At 48.5% G+C, this 19823-nt stretch overlaps 1 non-coding gene across 1 annotated transcript; it reads right to left on the reverse strand.

Moving 5' to 3' along the window:
• Positions 1 to 526: 526 nt before the first annotated feature.
• Positions 527 to 599, reverse strand: TRNAF-GAA (transfer RNA phenylalanine (anticodon GAA)). Its single transcript has one exon. It is a non-coding gene; the product is annotated as a tRNA-Phe (tRNA).
• Positions 600 to 19823: the final 19224 nt, after the last annotated feature.

Genomic DNA, 19823 nt, shown 5'->3' on the forward strand with positions numbered 1-19823 from the left:
GCAGCATTCTCCACGCTTGTCTCGCTAGGAGGTTAAATAATTCAAATCCTTAAACCCCATCCCTCCCATTTCTTGGTTCTGCTGGTTTGCTCATTCATTTCGTAACAAATTCTTTATAGTTGACGAATTGGTAAACAAACGGGTCTTTCATAGTCTCAAATCTTACCATTTCTTAATTTCTACTACAGGGCTTCATTTCGTTGGAAAATCACATATTCATTTCCTTCGTATGAACAGAAAAATATGATGACTCAAAGAAGTTCCCTACCATGAACTTTGTACCGCGTGCATTACTTAGAACAACTAGGAAAGTAAGATAAGATAAGCAAGAATAAAAAAATATTTGTCGGAATAGCGGAATAGAAAGTTAAGAAATGCAAAAATGCAGAAAAAGAAGTGCCTCTATTTAGAGATTTATCTACTTAGATGAAAAAATCATACTCTATCTATATTATTAACGAATATGTATCCCAACCCATCTCGAGGTATTTGTATCAATACCTATTCGGAAGATCCTTTTTTCCTGTGCCAGGAACCAGATTTGAACTGGTGACACGAGGATTTTCAGTCCTCTGCTCTACCAACTGATCTATCCTGACCTTTTCTTGTGCATCATCCTAGTAGAGTATTTGTATCTATGTCAATATCCAAAATTTGGAAATGGGGAGGGGGGCAGTCCTATGCATTGTACAAAGAAAGCCTATTTAATAATATTTAAATATCGAGTTAATAATCGACATTCCTTGCCGATACTATAATAAAAAAGAAATGTATTCCATTGAATTTTAAACCTATTAATAAAAAAACAGGATAAATACTAGAGTTAGGGAATAAAAGAGGGTTTGGGGATAGAGGGACTTGAACCCTCACGACTTAGAAAGTCGACGGATTTTCCTTTTACTAAAAATTTCATTGTTGTCAGTATTGACATGTAGAATGGGATCTCTATCATCATGTACATGAAACATAAAAAACTTAAAAAAAAACTACAACCCGAAAAAACAACCACCTGTCAATTGGACCATAGGCAGACCTCTTGAGATTCGTTATTCAATGAAAAAGTACTTTTTTTGAATATCATATTTAGTACTCTTTCTTTATAAAGAAACGATTGGTTCGGAGCTGGGCATATTCACTTAATAGAAAAAGAAAAAGCATAGATAAACGTTTATAACAAAACAAAGGGAAATAGCCACTTAAGTCAATAGCCACTTTAGTCAGTCCATCAGTCTTTCCATATTATATTTCCAGTCAAGTCAGTCACCACTTCTACAATCCAGTCTCGGGTATCAGTTATCGGAGTGATCGGGGTGATGGTGATAGTTGTTACGATCCGTAACTGGTGATGAACCGCAAAGGTTTTTGGTTAGTTGACCCTGTTAACCGTAAAGAAAAGGAGAAAGATAAGTGGACTGGGCAATAAATGACTATGTCCATATTGTAATAACCCGAGTAAGTATCTGAGTAAGACCAATAAGGAAAGTACACGGAGATGTATTAAAGTTAAATCCGCTTTATTGGGACAACTCGGATGGATTGGATTGGATATAGTAGCAGGCTGAATCCTTGGAGCATATAAGGATAGGCTAATAAAGTGGAACTGGGATTTTTTGATAGAATCTACCCAATGAGCCAAAAAGTGGTTGATCCACTTCATTCGCCAAGCGAATGATCTTCGCTTCGCGGGAACAACAAAAACCACCATCTTGCTCTTTCCTTTCTTCGGTGCTACCTTTTTTTTTCCAACGCGCAATCAATAACTACCCTGCTTAGGTATGAGCTTCCAAGTCCCAAATCCTTTTGTCTCAAGTCTGGAATAACTAAGCAGAAATTTTGAAATGAGCACGAAATGTCTATAAATGAATTTTCTCATTATTTGTTATTTCCGGGTCTTTTCGTTGCATTCACTTACAACAAGAAACATTTGCGTTAAATTGGACAAGGAAGGGGTAGGGGAATACTAAATTTCTTAAGATGGTTTGTAGGTTTCTCATAGCAAATAGAGATACCGAGGCCCCCCAACCTACTAGTTGTTGGTGGGGGAAAGAAGAGTGGGTATGTGGGCTTCTTTCGCTTTTTGTTTTTGTGTTGGTGACGACAGGGGGGAGAGCAGAGCGGTTTGGTAAGGCCATCAGCCTATTGATCATGTTGGGAAAGAAAATGCACACACAGTTGCTTATTAGTCGCGCGTTCCCTGTACAGACCAATCAGGAAGAGAGTCTTGTTGTCAATGAAAGCAATGAGACTATGTCACATATCTGCCTATCTCGTGTTGTGAGCTAAAAAGTACCCACCAGGGGGTGGACCAAGAAAGAGGCAGGCGATTGGGTCCTTCCCATCCTCTGTGATGTCAGTCTCTTTGTCATTTTTTCACCCTTGCTGAGTAGCGAGTACATGAATAAGGAAACGCAAAAGACACAGAGTAGGGGTAGTCAGAAGCGTCAATGCAGACGCCAATGGGTAATCAAATCCATTCCACTTCTTCAGATAGCAGTCGATCTTGGATCGTCCTCGCTTCCAAACTCCGTAAATGAATGAAACTCCTTCCCCGGTCCATTGCTCGGGTGTGATACAAATACTTCTTTGAAGTTGTAGGATGTGGGAGGCGAGAGCTTCAAGCCCGATTTCAGGTGGCCCCAAACAAGCACCACTCGACGAGGGGGGAGCGGGGAAAGCTACAGGCCCAAAACCTTCGACCCTTCTTTCTATATGGGGGTGCCCGGGGCACCTCATCTTGTCATTTTGTTGCTCATTCCCCTTAGGCCGAAGTGTTTGGCCTTTACTTCGGAGCGCTTTCAAGCCTTATCAGAGAGGGGCTCGGGGCTGGAAGAGAAGAACCTTGATACTAAACCAAGTTTCGATAACTTCTTCAGCTTTCGTGGGAAAGTGGTAGTTTTTTCATTTTGCTTGTAAATCGGCTCTTTTTGGCATCCCAGTTCTGAACTTTTTCATCTCGCCTAGTCTTGAAGGCATGGAGTTGAATATTGTTTTCAGGTTTCAACTCAACGCTAAGACGTGGAAACGTCACCCATCATGAGTACATCCAAGTGGGAAAGTCGGTCTTAATCAAATTTATCTCTTTGAGGATATTGGCTATATAATTTGAAGAAGGAAAAGCTCATAATCAGCAGAGATATCTACAGGCTGCGATTCACATATAGCCCCACTAATGTAAGACAACACAAGCGAGTCTAGCCTGAGATATAAAATCACACTAGCCAATAAAAAAAGTAGCCAAACAAAGCCAGGTAGTTTTCTTACCAACGGTAGATAGGAACCGAACTGTCTCACGACGTTCTAAACCCAACTCACGTACCACTTTCATCGTCGAACAACCAAACCCTTGGGACCTTCTTCAACCCCAGGATGTGATGAGTCGACATCGAGGTGCCAAACGACTCCGTCGATAAGAGCTCTTGGGAGTCATCAGCCTATTATCCCCGGCATACCTTTGATCCGTTGAGCGAGAGCCATTCCACACGGGACTCCCGGATCACTATGGCCGACTTTCGTCTTTGTTCGACCAGTCGGTCTCACAGTTAGGCAGGCTTCTTCCCGGAATATGTCGAAGTCAAACCATGATCACTCCTCGAAAAAAGTGCTAGTTTTTTACCTCCCTATTGAAAGTCAAGTTAGGTAAGTAGCAAATGCGCCGCCTGTTAGGTAAGTAAGATTTCGCCAACAATGCTTTAGCCAACAATGGTAAATCCTGGTACAAGTTCTTATCTTTACTCGGTGAGGGGGTTCCTATTGTAATGCATGACTACTTAACCGGGGGATTCACCGCAAATACTAGTTTGGCTCATTATTGCCGCGACAACGGCCTACTTCTTCACATTCACCAAGCAATGCATGCAGTTATTGATAGACAGAAAAATCATGGTATGCATTTCCGTGTATTAGCTAAAGCATTGCGTGTGCAAACTCATCTACTTGTAAATTCATTGTGCAAAATAACTCCAGGATACCATTACCTCTCGACGGTGCATATTATCATATAGAAAGAAAAAGAAGCGAAGCGTAGCGATTCGTACTACCGGAAAAGTGTCGCTAACCGCTAGGCAATAGAGTCAGCTTACGGGGTGGAGCACAAGCAAGCATAGCGAATCACATAGAGTTGCCCCTACCTGCCAGCGCGCAGATAGATAGGGCGGGCGAGCGCAGGGATGGATGTCTGAGCGGTTGAAAGAGTCGGTCTTGAAAACCGAAGTATTGATAGGAATACCGGGGGTTCGAATGCCCGATCCAGCAATATCGCGTGAGTGAAGAAGGGCAATGCCGCTTGTAAAGCTCTTTTGTCGAGTGCGCGATCATGACAGGACTCGAGGAAGAAGCCCCGGCTAACTCCGTGCCAACAGCCGCGGTAAGACCGGGGGGGGGGGGGCAAGTGTTCTTCGGAATGACTAGGCGTAAAGGGCACGTAGGCGGTGAATCGGGTTGAAAGTGAAAGTCGCCAAAAAGTGGCGGAATGCTGGCGGCATAGGAACCACGGGAACCTAGGAGGGAGAAAGACGATGTACGGTATATGGGATCCTCGTAGTAGGCTGGACCAAAATCCAGCCAAGAGAGGGCAGCCTTTAGAAGCAACAGGTGGGGAAACCAAGAGAAGGCTTCGCCTTTTCTTATCTTCTTCCCGGCACAAAAAGAGGGATTAGTATTATTGACCCCATGAGAAAGCACTAACACCTTCCTCGTTGGGGCTCCGCGCACTGGGTCCGCGACAGGAAACTACAGGTCCTTATGATGAGTGAGTGGGGGTTGCTCAATTGACTACACTATTGGTGCACTCTATGCTATCTCCTTTATGAGTTTCTTCCTTTCTGAAAGTCACATTGCCTTGTATATTCAGAACAGTAATGAAATGTCTCTGAATCTGGTATCCAAACATTGTAAGTCGTACCCGGTTATATGTATCACCCAACAACACGTCAAGGATGGTATCTATGAGTTGATGAACCCTCATGGGTGGTCTTACCAGAGATAGGAATTTATCCATTATTCGATGATCCAACGCGCTAAGGGAATTCATGTTCTCCGTATTTACCATTACCCAGGATTCTTCCGGATCTAGCCCTGGAAATTACGCTCTCAAGGAAGTGAGCCACTCAATCTGAGCCAGCGGATTCTCATTCAGCTGTGCCGGTGCGCAAAGCAAGCACGCTTAGACAACAATGTCCAATCTTTGGTCTGCCCATTAAGGGCTGACTCCGCTAGGCAAGAGGACTACTACTGGGATTCCCGATTGTCCCAGTAGTAGACGAGTGCTTAATCGCAGAAAGGTCAGGTTGAGGTCGGTCCTTACATTCACGGAAGTAATGGTAAGGAAAATTCCTTACTTTTCCATTTCTTTGGAAAGCTCCTACTAAGATTAGAAATTCCCCAATAAAGCTGCTAGTGGTGCGCACACACAAATGCTAGGCGAGATACGTAGTTCTCTCAACCCTTCCTATCCATCATTACAGACCGGAACTAGATCGGATTAGGTAGAGCAAGACCTTGAGCCTCTTGAGAAACCAATAGAAACGACAGTAGCTAGCTTCACCAGAAGAGGAAGAAAGACTTCTATAACTTCACTTCCCTATTGAGTAGAATGCATGGCAAGTTTCCACTGCTTTAGGCTACTCTACTAAGACTTAGAACATACCCTTCAAATCAAAAAGCAAAAATCAAGAAAAGTTCGTCGTCTGTGATTTAATCAGCCCTAAGGGAGTTTACTCGACCCATTCTCCAGTCTCCCGCACTGCTCAAGTGTGCGACTCCGTATGAGGACCTCACCCTATCCCTCGCTCTGCCCAGCCAGGGCATAGATCACTCTCTGTTTACTCCTACTTCTGTGAAGAACAGAGGCATCCAAAAAGAGACGAGAAGAAGCCCGCGCCTTTGCCTGCTTCCTTAGCTACGTCAGCTTTGCCTGCTTCCTTAGCTACGTCAGAAGGTAGGGCCTGATTGACAGACGGCTCCGAAGAAGATTTGAAGTTGTCCATAATTTACTGAGTACTCAGTATAACTCACGCATTCGTGTACAAACAAGTGCAGACGAAGTAACACGAATATCTCCGGTAGTCAGTCCATTTCCATCAGCCGGCCGGTGGGAGCGAGAAGTATGGGATATGTCTGGTGTTTCTTCCATCAATCATCCGGATTTACGCCGTATATCAACAGATTATGGTTTCGAGGGTCATCCATTACGAAAAGACTTTTCTCTGAGTGGATATGTGGAAGTACAAAAATTTTACTTCAATTTTTCTATAAAATTGAAAAAAGTTTCCGATTCACCAAACTAATTCTTATCTATTTCTGAAGGAATAAAAAAATACTAGAATTCTTAATTTTTCAAAAATTTTCTCATTGAAACAATCAAAAAATAAGAATAGGTTTTGTTAGTTAAAGTCAAAAAGTTAATGAAATAACTTCGTTACCTAGTTATTACCTAAAGAAGGACTTTTATTAAAATACAAAAAAAAGATTGAATCATTTTACTTTAATATTTTTTTGTATTAAAATGAAGCAGCTCCCTGACATTACCAACGACTGGAACCTGCTTGCTTGATACAAAGCTGTGGTAGTTTTTCCCATGGATTTCCTGTAAACATCTGAACAACTCAGTATCTTCTACCTGTATTGCAGACGGAAAATATGGTCCGGCCGGCCGGATCCCCCTGAAAACCGTACGTGCGGGTCTCCCCGCATGAAAGCCGAGCTATTAATTGAATCATGCTTTTGATTGAACGACAAAACATCGATCTGTTAAAGTCGATAATTCTGATTCGTCTTCGGGGTATGCCGTAAAGATAGCCGAGACCGAGGATAGGTGCCAATCTGTTTTACGGGCTTCTATAGAGGTACGGGAAACGGTTGGGGGCAATAAAGTAGGTGAAGTGGTTGGATTTTGCGAGCTGTTCCAACCACTGCTGGATGTGATTCCAAGAGCCGAACCAGAATGAATACCACACAGAAGAGTCAACCCACCCATAGCCGGTCTAACTGCTGAGAGAGAAAAGTGCTTTTCTTTCCCTAAGAGTCCTCAAGTACACACAGCTATTGCTGATCCTTTGCGAGATCAGGATGAGACCCTTCAGAATTTATAATCATCATAAATATGATCTATCAAATGAGGAAAATCCAAGCGAAAAAGCGCCCTATGCTATCTTATCCAAAAGAGGTCGACCCTCCAGCTCTAGATCCTTAAAACAGTGGATTTGCATATTGGTACCATTGCTTCATAGAAAGGGCATTAACATACGTTTTTGATCGATGGAGTGTATTTAACATATTTAAGAGTGGTTAGGAGAGAGAATCAATGTTTAATAGTAGGCCCGGTTCACCAGGTTATACCACTGTTCGCCCCAATTATAGTCAAAATATGAGTTTGATCCTGGCTCAGAAGGAACGCGTACTTTGAGTTTTGAACAATAGTTAGAATTTCTTATTAAGTGATTCCCCGGTTTTTGATCTTCTTTTAGCACATACATGCATACAGTAGGCCATGAATTCCTATTTGTGACATCTAACTTAGTACCATCAAACTTTGCATGACCGAATAATTCAAGGAGGGGCGCACAGCGGGGAGGGTCCTTTTTAGTAGATGACTCGTCGGGCCGTCATTTTCTATCAGGAAGGCTATGTCATTTACAACCCCGGCGTATTTCGGATGCTTGAAGGCCCCGCTCACCCGAAGTGATTTAGAAAAATTCTTCTTTCTCGATGGTGATCGGTCATGGTATCCATAACGTTGCATCTTTTTCGGCCAAATCCTGATTTCGTTTTGCTTCTCCTGGTCGATCGACTCGACTCTTTTCCCTGCCCCCCGGCCTCTTACTTCGTTTCGTTCTTCCTCTGTACACTCGCTTGAATGAAGACACCCGATCGGCCCGACTTTCCCAAATGCCCACCACCGGCCCTTATCCTTTCCGGGTCTTGATTTGTCGCGTCATTTTAGTCGTAGTGGTCAATAATTGGAAATCCTTTTTACAAATCTCCTCCTCAGAGCGCCCTGTAACCTTACTTTTTCTGAATGGTACACCTTATTTAAGACATTCAGAATAGAAGAAGAGCAGTCATCGATTGATTGAAAGTGGATTGACGGCATTCATCAGTTGATTGAAAATGGACTTTTCTTTTATGATCGAGCGAGGTCCCTTTTGGGCTTAAAAGTCCTTTGAGCCGTGGAATCCCTTTTGTCTTGATTTAGGAGAATAGGCGCATTGATTAGGTTACGTGGTTTGAGCAATCTGCAGGAAGTTTATTTTTTTCTTTATTATATATACCATTCATATTTATTATTCTATATACCATTCATATTAAAGTAAGACGGATAGGGCATATTTGACTAGGAAGCAAGCAAAGCTAGTCCCTCCATACCAGCTAGCAGTCTTGCCTCGAGAAAGGAGCTCGCAACAAAACGAGAGCTTTTTGATAGCCCGTTCACTCGATTACCACGCTTAGTAAGTCTGTCTGCAGGGATGGGAATGGCGTAGTCTGTCTGAAAGTGCTCTAGACATAGGTTCATCCCGAGCACCACATAGTTTCCAGATGCAAGCTGGCGGGGAAGAGTTTATGGTTCTGAGAGGACATACCGTTGCAAACTCATCTGCTTGTAAATTCATTGTGTAAAATAACTCGTAAATTCATTGTGCCAGAATTGATCACTGATCAGAGCTTGAAACTCTTCACTCTGTTGTTGCATCCGTTCGGCTAGATCTGTTTGGATCTTATCCATGGATTCTCTCATAGCTCTAATTTGCTCCTCAAGTTGTCTAGATCGGTGTCACGTCCCAAATCGACTCTAAAATACATCCTCGAAATTGTGCAAAGAATAATTAAAATTCATGTGAAAGCCTCCAACAATTAAAATGTGCAAAGATAAAAGTCAAATGAGGCTTGGAGGATTTTTGTATATTTCCTAGAAGCCTAAAATGCGTAAATAAATTTTAGTGGAATTTTCAGAGCACAAATAATAATTGAGAAGAAATAAACAAAGTTGAAAAGGTTTATAAAAAGAAAAACCCTAAAAGAAGTCCTCTTTCTCCCCCCCTTCCTTTCTTGGGCCGGCTCGGCCCACTTCTCTTCCCTCTCTCTCTCCTTTCCCCCGCGGCCCATCGGCTCCTCCCAGCGCGCGCGCCGCTGACAGGCGGGCCCGCCCGCCACCCTCGCTGACGGGTGGGACCCACCTGTCATCGCCTTCCTCCCGCCGCGTCCGCCGCTCGCCCGTGCCCTAGCGCCGCCGCCGCCGCGGATTCCGCCGCATCCCGCCGTCCCCGCGCACCATAAAGAGGGGGGAAATATTCCCCGCGATTCCCTCTCCCGTTTCCCCCGTTTTCCTCTCTCTCTCTCCCTCGGATTCGTCCCGATTCATGCCCGCAAAGTTCGCCGGCGCAATCAATGGCGGCCGAGATCTCCGCGCCGGTTTCCATCTCCTCCGGCCGCTCTCTCCTCCTCTCGGCCCTATTTAAACGTCTCCCGTGCCTCTCTCCTCCGTTTCCGCCGTTCGCCGCTCGCTCTCACCGTCGCATTCGTGCTCGCGCCGTCTTCCTCTCTCTCCGCCGTCGCCGACAAGCTCCGGTTCGCCGCCGCCGTCGCTCCGGACTTCCTCCCCACTCGGCGTCACCTCCATCGGCTTCGCCGCGTTCCCGTCGACCTCGTCCGCGCCTCCGTTTCGCTCGCCGACCGCCGGAGCACCGTCGTCCTCGTCGTCCCGAACCGCGCCGCCGCCTTCCTCCGCTTCGGCCGCCGTTCCCGTCGTCGCCGTCGACCGGGGTGAGCCGAAGACCGCTCCATTCGCTTCCCCCTTCCCTCCTCTCTCTCGGGTGCCGCTCCGCCGCGCCGGTGGTCGCCGGCGGTGACCATCGGGGCGCGGGCGCGTCCCCCTCCCGTCGGCCGTGCCGGCGAGGCCGCCTTCGGGCGTGCCCTCGCGGCTGCCAAGTGGGCCCGGCCGTCAGCCGCCCGCGCCCGCGGGTGCGGCTGACGCGTGGGACCCACGGCACCGGCCGCCGTCAGCCGTGTGCGCCCGGTCCACCATGGACCGAGAGGCTGACGCGTGGGCCCCACTCCCGTGGACCCGGTCCGCGCGCCCTCTCCCGGCTGACGCAATAAATGAGATTTTTAATTAAAATTTAAATGAAGAAATCCGCAAATATCCATTAAAGAGCATATAAACTTCAAATGGCCATATCTTGGCCATTTGAACTCGGAATTGGACCGTTCAAGTCTCTAATTTTTCCTTAAGAAGTCAAGAACCCATTTTTGTGCTTTGTTTCTGCTGTTATGTGGAGTTTATTAGAGTAAAAGCCTTTTTCTTTTCCGTTGGTCGTGTAGACGCTGCAGCTTCGGAAGATCCGCTCTTCGTGGAAGTCGAAGCCGTCGGTTGGGAAAGCGAGCAAGGCAAGTCACATCATCTTTGAACATATTGAATCCCAGTTTGTAAAATTATGTTGATTTAAATTATTGCATTATCGCTTTATTTAAATTCCCGCGTTATCACTGTTTTATTTAGCCATGCCTATTTACCTTTGTTATGACCTTATTATTGCTATTGTTATTATTATTCCCTTGTTCACCCTAGAGCAAACAAAACCTCAACTAGTGGACACTCTACTCATGGCACCACTAGTTTAATTTTAGGTAGATGCTTCGCAATTTAATTAGGTAACATTAGGCGGTTTTACAACTCTAGACTTTGGGATATTCTCATATCATTTGGACACTATGGAATTGTTGGTTTATGTTGGAATTGGACACACACCTCTCTTCCTCTTTCAAAACCCCTAAAACCTGTTTTCGGTGGGGTTTGGGTGCATGTCAGTTGTGGGAAGTAGCACCCCGGCCACTATAAGGATTAAGCTCGGGCCTCTGTTGCAAAGCACTACCGTACTTCCACATGTCTAGTGGGTAAGGCTTAGTTTGTGGCTCAGGCTAGTCATAAACAAAAGTACACGGATTGGAGATGGATGAAGTCGGGGGTCGATGGACATTCTCCAGGGCAAATGAAGGCTACACGAGCTGCGGCCCGGTAGTCGAGATGTCATACGGCAGAGGGTTGGTGCCCTGCTGCTAGGGGCTCAGTCCTGCCTGCCTGTCCCGGGGGTTCCGGCCGTAGGCGGGATTGGGTCGGTACTCTTGTCTATGGCTAGGATGGGTTGGAAACTATGTCACGTCTTCCGTCTGTATACCGTGGTGGTATGTGGCACGTGGTTACACGTGAGGAAGATGTGTCTTGTGGGTAAAGATGTACACCTCTGATCAGAGTAAAACCTATTCGAATAGCCGCGCCCTCGGTTATGGGCAAGCCGAGCAATGTACCCAAGTCAGTGTTATAATTCTTAAAATTTGCTCAACAACTAAAATGTGGAATGGTTGGCCTGGGTTGGCTTGGGACGAGCTGGGACCCAGGGTCGGGTTGCCAGTTCGGTCTGAATCATCGTAGGCCTTGGGTTAAGGCAGGTTCGTGTGGGTTCACGGCCTTGATTAATAATACTGTTTAGTTCTAGGATCGTGTTTACAAAATAGCTTTGAGCAACTAAATGTCTTTAAATGCTGTTTACTGCAACCCTAACCCTTTATATTATAATTCCCTTGTACTCCCTTGCATTTATTCTGCATTTGTGGGTGTGTCTTGTTGAGTACGGTGGTTGTACTCAGTCTTGCTCAATTTTTCCCAAGCCCAGAAGAGGAGCTCCTTGAAGATGAAGGCTTTGGTGTCTAGCTCGTGCCTGCCGTCAAGCGCCTGTGGTCGTCGCCCTAGTCTTCCGCTGTTTTTCGTTTGTCTCTGTGTGTGCTGGGCCTTCGCTACCCATGTAATAAGTTAACTATTTACGCTTCCGCTTGTTAAACTCTGATTTGTATCAACTTTTGGTGTACCTTGCCTCCTGGGACAAGGATTAATGCACGCACGTCAGGAAAGCCCGTTGGGTTATTTCCGGTCGTGACAAGTTGGTATCAGAGCCACCCTTGACCCTAGGACGAGCCGTAGATCCCAAGCCTTAGCAATATTTTCCAAAAATAAAAATCCTTTGTTATTTGTGAAAACTGTCTAGTCTCTCTCTGTCTTGCTGCTTCATTTATCGCCAAAAATCTGACCTTTGAAAATGTTGCTTTTCTTTTCTTTGTTTTTAGATGGCCGGCAGCGTCACCCGTCGTGGTTTGGACATGACTGGCTTCGTCTTGGAGCTGCGCGGCATGTGCGTTGTCTTAGGGTATCCACATGGAGTGGACTACCAGGCCAGGCCGCTTCCGGAGCAGGAGGGTGATGATGCGGAGCCCCGCGCTGGTTGGGAGGTCACTGCAGTGATCCTCGCTGGCTCTTCTGAGCGGACTTCGCTGACAGTCACCGCGGGTGGCGACTCCTTCCCCGCCGCTTGCCAGAACGCCGCTCTCCTCGCCATCGGCACTCTTCACCAGCGCTACCCGGACGAGTTGCAGCACTCGTCCTACCGCTACCACCCTCGTCGCGGAGGAGCCCGCGACTACGCCACCTTCCGGGATGCTAGCTCGGAGGATGACGCTACCGTCGTGCATCTGGCACGCATGGTGGAGGCATACGACGCGGCTCGTATCGACTTCCATCAGATGGTGCGTCGTGGGATGGTCGAGAACAACCTGAAGATCCTGGAGCTGCGTCAAGAGAATCTGCAGCTCAAGAAGGACCTCGACGCAGTGGAGGCGCAGCTGCATCAGCTCAAGATCGCCCAGGGAGAGGTCTGCCGCCCCAAGCGTCGCCGCGTCTGCCGCAGCCAGAAGATCACCGCCCGCAAGAGCACCTCCAGGCCCGAGCTTGTCCGTCAGTCCCTGGCATGGACCTGCTTCGTCGAGACCCCTTGTGCCGAGCCTGCGCCCGTGGTTCCCCAGGAGGGGGAAGCCTCCGGCGTTGGTAGCACGGAGGATGTGCTGTTGCTCACCTTCCGTCCTGGCCCGTCGCAGCAGTAGACGAGCAGTTAGTAGGCTTGCGCGTGTGTTCTTTCTCGTTTGTCTTTTTGGAGTCGTGTGGGGCATGGTTATGCCGGTGTGTGGCATAACTATGTCGGAGCCTGTCTTTATTTGTTTGCCTAAGCAACTTGAACTTTAATGAACCAATTTAATAGCAGTGATAAATTTAAGAATAATGGTAGTCGTGGGTGGTTAGTTTTAATTGTTAGCTCTTTCCCTGTTTGCTGGTTCTGTGTGGGGTTTCCAGATGGTGACGACCAGGAGAAACGCTGTTACCGGTGATGGCAACCAACCTGAAGGCAGCAACCACAACCACCAGGGCAACCCACCTCCACCTCCACCTCCTCCTCCACCACCACCACCAGACACCAACGCCATTCTCACCCAAATCCTCGCCCAGCAAGCCAACATGATGAATGCTTTCCTCCACCACCTCCAAAATCCACCACAACAGAATGCTCCACCACCACCTCCCCAACACTCTAAACTCGCCGAGTTCCTCCGCATCCGCCCACCTACCTTCTCTAGCTCCAACAACCCCGTGGATGCGTTGGATTGGTTGCATGCCGTGGGGAAAAAGCTAGACACGGTGCAGTGTACCGATGAGGAGAAAGTCATCTTCGCCGCCCACCAACTGCAGGGGCCCGCATCTCTCTGGTGGGACCACTTCCAGGCTACGCAGCCAGAGGGACAGCCGATTACTTGGGCCCGCTTCACCGCCGCTTTCCGGAGAACCCATGTGCCCGCTGGAGTCGTGGCCCTTAAGAAAAGGGAATTCCGAGAGTTGAAGCAAGGCAACCGCTCCGTGCTGGAGTATTTGCATGAATTCAACAATCTGGCCCGTTACGCTCCGGAGGATGTGCGGGGAGATGAGGAGAAGCAAGAGAAGTTCCTGGCAGGAATGGACCCTGAGCTGTCCGTCCGCCTAGTCTCTGGGGACTATCCGGATTTCCAACGACTGGTGGACAAGAGCATCCGCTTGGAAGCCAAGCACAAGGAACTGGAGTCGCACAAGCGCCGCTTGGCGAATTTCCGCAATCAACAGGGTGCTAACCAGAGGGTCCGCTACACCAATCCCTATCCAGGGGGATCCTCCTCGCAGCAGCAACAACAGCAGCAGCAACCTCGCCCAGCGCCTCGACCTCAATTCGTGGTGCGTGTCCCACAGCCGCAGCAACAGCAGAATCAACAAGGGACTCGTGCGCCCCGTCCTCCTACGCCAACTGTGCCGCCTGGTCAAGGCCGCAGGGACGCTCAAGGTCAGCAGCGTCTGTGCTTCAACTGCTTCGAGCCCGGGCACTTTGCGGATAAATGCCCAAAGCCAAGGCGTCAGCAAGGCCAAGCGCCTCCCCGCTCCAACAACGGCGGGAAGGATGTCATTCGGGGTCGTGTGAATCACGTGACGGCCGAGGACGTGCTGACAACTCCAGACGTCATCGTTGGTACGTTCCTCGTTCATTCCATCCCTGCTACAATTTTGTTCGACTCTGGAGCTTCCCACTCGTTTATATCTGTGCCATTCGTGGGGAGAAATCAGTTGGGGGTAGAAAGGCTTAGGAACCCTCTGCTCATCACCACCCCTGGAGGGGTTATGACAGCAAAGTATTATAGCCCTGCCGTCCCTATAGAAATTCAGGGGATTCCTTTTCCCTCGGATCTGATTCTGCTAGACACAAAGAACTTGGATGTGATTCTTGGAATGAATTGGTTGGCTCAATTCCAAGGAGTAGTGGATTGCGCGAGACGCACTGTCACTCTGTACCGAGGGCCAGAACAACCGGTTGTTTTCTTTGCACCCCCAACCTCTGTCAGAAGTTCAGAACTTCATCAGATAGGACTGTCAGAAATCCCCATCGTCAGGGAGTTCGGAGATGTGTTTCCGGAAGAACTACCTGGTATGCCGCCCAAGCGAGAGATTGAGTTCCGAATAGATCTTGCTCCAGGAACCACTCCTCTGTACAAGCGACCCTACCGTATGGCAGCAAATGAACTGGCCGAAGTAAAGAAACAGTTGGAAGAGTTGAAAGAAAAGGGGTATATACGTCCGAGTACTTCCCCATGGGGTGCTCCTGTGATTTTTGTAGAGAAGAAAGACAAGACGAAGAGGATGTGCGTTGACTACAGAGCTCTCAATGAAGTCACCATCAAAAACAAGTACCCTCTTCCCCGGATCGATGATCTGTTCGATCAGCTTAAAGGTGCCACTGTATTCTCCAAGATTGATCTCCGTTCCGGATATCACCAATTACGTATTCGTGAAGAAGATATTCCGAAGACCGCATTCACCACGCGATACGGGCTGTATGAATTCACGGTGATGTCGTTCGGTTTGACCAATGCACCTGCCTTCTTCATGAACTTAATGAACAAAGTGTTCATGGAATACTTGGATAAGTTTGTTGTGGTTTTCATTGATGACATTCTGATATACTCACAATCAGAGGAAGACCATCAGCACCATCTCCGTCTGGTGTTGGGAAAGTTACGGGAACATCAATTGTATGCCAAGCTTAGCAAGTGTGAGTTCTGGTTGTCCGAAGTCAAATTCTTAGGGCACGTGATATCTGCTAAAGGAGTTGCTGTGGACCCCGAAACAGTGACCGCCGTCACCGATTGGAAGCAACCCAAGACAGTTACCCAAGTCCGTAGTTTCTTAGGTTTGGCAGGATACTACCGGAGATTCATCGAGAACTTCTCCAGAATCGCTCGACCCATGACACGGTTGTTGAAGAAAGAAGAGAAATTTGTGTGGAGCCCGCAATGCGAGAAGGCGTTCCAAACTCTCAAGGAAAAGCTAGTTTCCTCGCCGGTGTTAATCTTGCCGGATACTCGCAAGGACTTCATGGTGTATTGTGATGCTTCGCGCCAAGGATTGGGGTGCGTGCTCATGCAGGATGGTCATGTGGTAGCCTATGCCTCCCGTCAGCTTCGACCGTATGAAGGCAACTACCCTACCCATGACTTGGAATTAGCCGCAGTGGTTCATGCTCTAAAAATCTGGCGGCACTATCTCATTGGGAATCGCTGTGAAATATATACCGACCATAAGAGTCTGAAATACATCTTCACCCAGTCGGATCTGAATCTTCGGCAAAGGAGATGGTTAGAACTCATCAAAGATTATGATGTGGGAATTCACTATCATCCTGGTAAGGCCAACGTGGTTGCCGACGCTCTAAGTCGAAAGAGCCATTGCAACACTCTTAACGTCCGTGGCATTCCACCCGCACTTAATCAACAGATGGAAGCCCTGAACCTAAGCATAGTTGGTCGTGGATTCTTGGCTGCGTTGGAAGCCAAGCCTAACTTGCTCGATCAAATCCGCGAGGCTTAGAAGAATGATCCGGACATGCATGGACTCCTCAAGAAGATGAAACAGGGTAAAGCCGCTGGTTTCACAGAGGATGAACACGGAACCCTATGGAACGGAAAGCGGGTATGCGTTCCAGATAACAGAGAACTTAAACAGCTGATACTTCAGGAAGCTCACGAAAGTCCTTATTCCATTCACCCGGGCAGTACAAAGATGTACTTAGACTTGAAAGAGAAATACTGGTGGGTTAGCATGAAGCGGGAGATTGCAGAGTTTGTGGCCCTATGTGATGTGTGCCAGCGTGTCAAGGCAGAGCACCAACGACCGGCCGGACTTCTCCAACCACTCCAAGTACCCGAATGGAAATGGGATGAAATTGGGATGGATTTCATCACCGGACTTCCAAAAACCCAAGGCGGATATGATTCTATATGGGTAGTTGTGGATCGATTAACCAAGGTAGCCCGATTTATTCCTGTGAAGACCACCTATGGAGGAAACAAGCTAGCCGAGCTCTACTTCGCTAGGATCGTGAGTCTCCATGGCGTTCCCAAGAAAATCGTATCTGATAGGGGAAGCCAATTCACCTCTCACTTTTGGAAGAAGCTCCAAGAAGAACTGGGTACTCGATTGAATTTCAGCACCGCCTATCACCCGCAGACAGATGGACAGACCGAGCGTCTAAATCAGATCCTAGAAGACATGCTTCGCGCATGTGTACTAGATTTCGGGAAGACCTGGGATAAGAGTCTCCCCTATGCCGAGTTCTCCTACAATAACAGCTATCAATCCAGCATACAAATGGCACCTTATGAAGCGTTGTACGGGCGCAAATGCCGGACACCACTCTTGTGGGACCAAGTAGGAGAAAGCCAAGTGTTCGGGACTGATATCCTGAGAGAAGCTGAAGCTAAAGTTAGAATCATTCGGGATAATCTAAAGGTGGCACAGTCCCGGCAGAAAAGTTATGCAGATAACCGCCGCCGTGACCTGGAATTCGCAGTGGACGACTTTGTGTATCTTCGGGTCACGCCATTGCGAGGTGTACACAGGTTTCAGACGAAAGGGAAGCTCGCACCTCGGTATGTGGGTCCTTTCCGTATCGTTGCTCGACGTGGAGAAGTCGCTTACCAATTGGAGCTGCCCGCCTCCTTGGGCAACGTGCATGATGTGTTTCATGTGTCGCAACTCAAGAAGTGTCTCCGAGTGCCATCCGAGCAGGCCGACTCAGAGCAAATTGAAGTTCGCGAAGATTTGACCTATGTGGAAAGGCCAGTGAAAATCCTGGACACCATGGAGCGCAGGACCAGGAACCGGGTAATCCGTTTTTGCAAGGTCCAGTGGAGCAACCACGCCGAAGAAGAAGCTACCTGGGAGCGTGAAGACGAGCTGAAGGCAGCCCATCCCGATCTCTTCGCCAGTTCTTCCGAATCTCGGGGTCGAGATTCCGTTTAAGGGGGGTAGGTTTGTCACGTCCCAAATCGACTCTAAAATACATCCTCGAAATTGTGCAAAGAATAATTAAAATTCATGTGAAAGCCTCCAACAATTAAAATGTGCAAAGATAAAAGTCAAATGAGGCTTGGAGGATTTTTGTATATTTCCTAGAAGCCTAAAATGCGTAAATAAATTTTAGTGGAATTTTCAGAGCACAAATAATAATTGAGAAGAAATAAACAAAGTTGAAAAGGTTTATAAAAAGAAAAACCCTAAAAGAAGTCCTCTTTCTCCCCCCCTTCCTTTCTTGGGCCGGCTCGGCCCACTTCTCTTCCCTCTCTCTCTCCTTTCCCCCGCGGCCCATCGGCTCCTCCCAGCGCGCGCGCCGCTGACAGGCGGGCCCGCCCGCCACCCTCGCTGATGGGTGGGACCCACCTGTCATCGCCTTCCTCCCGCCGCGTCCGCCGCTCGCCCGTGCCCTAGCGCCGCCGCCGCCGCGGATTCCGCCGCATCCCGCCGTCCCCGCGCGCCATAAAGAGGGGGGAAATATTCCCCGCGATTCCCTCTCCCGTTTCCCCCGTTTTCCTCTCTCTCTCTCCCTCGGATTCGTCCCGATTCATGCCCGCAAAGTTCGCCGGCGCAATCAATGGCGGCCGAGATCTCCGCGCCGGTTTCCATCTCCTCCGGCCGCTCTCTCCTCCTCTCGGCCCTATTTAAACGTCTCCCGTGCCTCTCTCCTCCGTTTCCGCCGTTCGCCGCTCGCTCTCACCGTCGCATTCGTGCTCGCGCCGTCTTCCTCTCTCTCCGCCGTCGCCGACAAGCTCCGGTTCGCCGCCGCCGTCGCTCCGGACTTCCTCCCCACTCGGCGTCACCTCCATCGGCTTCGCCGCGTTCCCGTCGACCTCGTCCGCGCCTCCGTTTCGCTCGCCGACCGCCGGAGCACCGTCGTCCTCGTCGTCCCGAACCGCGCCGCCGCCTTCCTCCGCTTCGGCCGCCGTTCCCGTCGTCGCCGTCGACCGGGGTGAGCCGAAGACCGCTCCATTCGCTTCCCCCTTCCCTCCTCTCTCTCGGGTGCCGCTCCGCCGCGCCGGTGGTCGCCGGCGGTGACCATCGGGGCGCGGGCGCGTCCCCCTCCCGTCGGCCGTGCCGGCGAGGCCGCCTTCGGGCGTGCCCTCGCGGCTGCCAAGTGGGCCCGGCCGTCAGCCGCCCGCGCCCGCGGGTGCGGCTGACGCGTGGGACCCACGGCACCGGCCGCCGTCAGCCGTGTGCGCCCGGTCCACCATGGACCGAGAGGCTGACGCGTGGGCCCCACTCCCGTGGACCCGGTCCGCGCGCCCTCTCCCGGCTGACGCAATAAATGAGATTTTTAATTAAAATTTAAATGAAGAAATCCGCAAATATCCATTAAAGAGCATATAAACTTCAAATGGCCATATCTTGGCCATTTGAACTCGGAATTGGACCGTTCAAGTCTCTAATTTTTCCTTAAGAAGTCAAGAACCCATTTTTGTGCTTTGTTTCTGCTGTTATGTGGAGTTTATTAGAGTAAAAGCCTTTTTCTTTTCCGTTGGTCGTGTAGACGCTGCAGCTTCGGAAGATCCGCTCTTCGTGGAAGTCGAAGCCGTCGGTTGGGAAAGCGAGCAAGGCAAGTCACATCATCTTTGAACATATTGAATCCCAGTTTGTAAAATTATGTTGATTTAAATTATTGCATTATCGCTTTATTTAAATTCCCGCGTTATCACTGTTTTATTTAGCCATGCCTATTTACCTTTGTTATGACCTTATTATTGCTATTGTTATTATTATTCCCTTGTTCACCCTAGAGCAAACAAAACCTCAACTAGTGGACACTCTACTCATGGCACCACTAGTTTAATTTTAGGTAGATGCTTCGCAATTTAATTAGGTAACATTAGGCGGTTTTACAACTCTAGACTTTGGGATATTCTCATATCATTTGGACACTATGGAATTGTTGGTTTATGTTGGAATTGGACACACACCTCTCTTCCTCTTTCAAAACCCCTAAAACCTGTTTTCGGTGGGGTTTGGGTGCATGCCAGTTGTGGGAAGTAGCACCCCGGCCACTATAAGGATTAAGCTCGGGCCTCTGTTGCAAAGCACTACCGTACTTCCACATGTCTAGTGG

Source organism: Oryza sativa, chromosome 12, assembly GCF_034140825.1.
Source record: "Oryza sativa Japonica Group chromosome 12, ASM3414082v1".
NCBI lineage: Eukaryota > Viridiplantae > Streptophyta > Magnoliopsida > Poales > Poaceae > Oryza > Oryza sativa.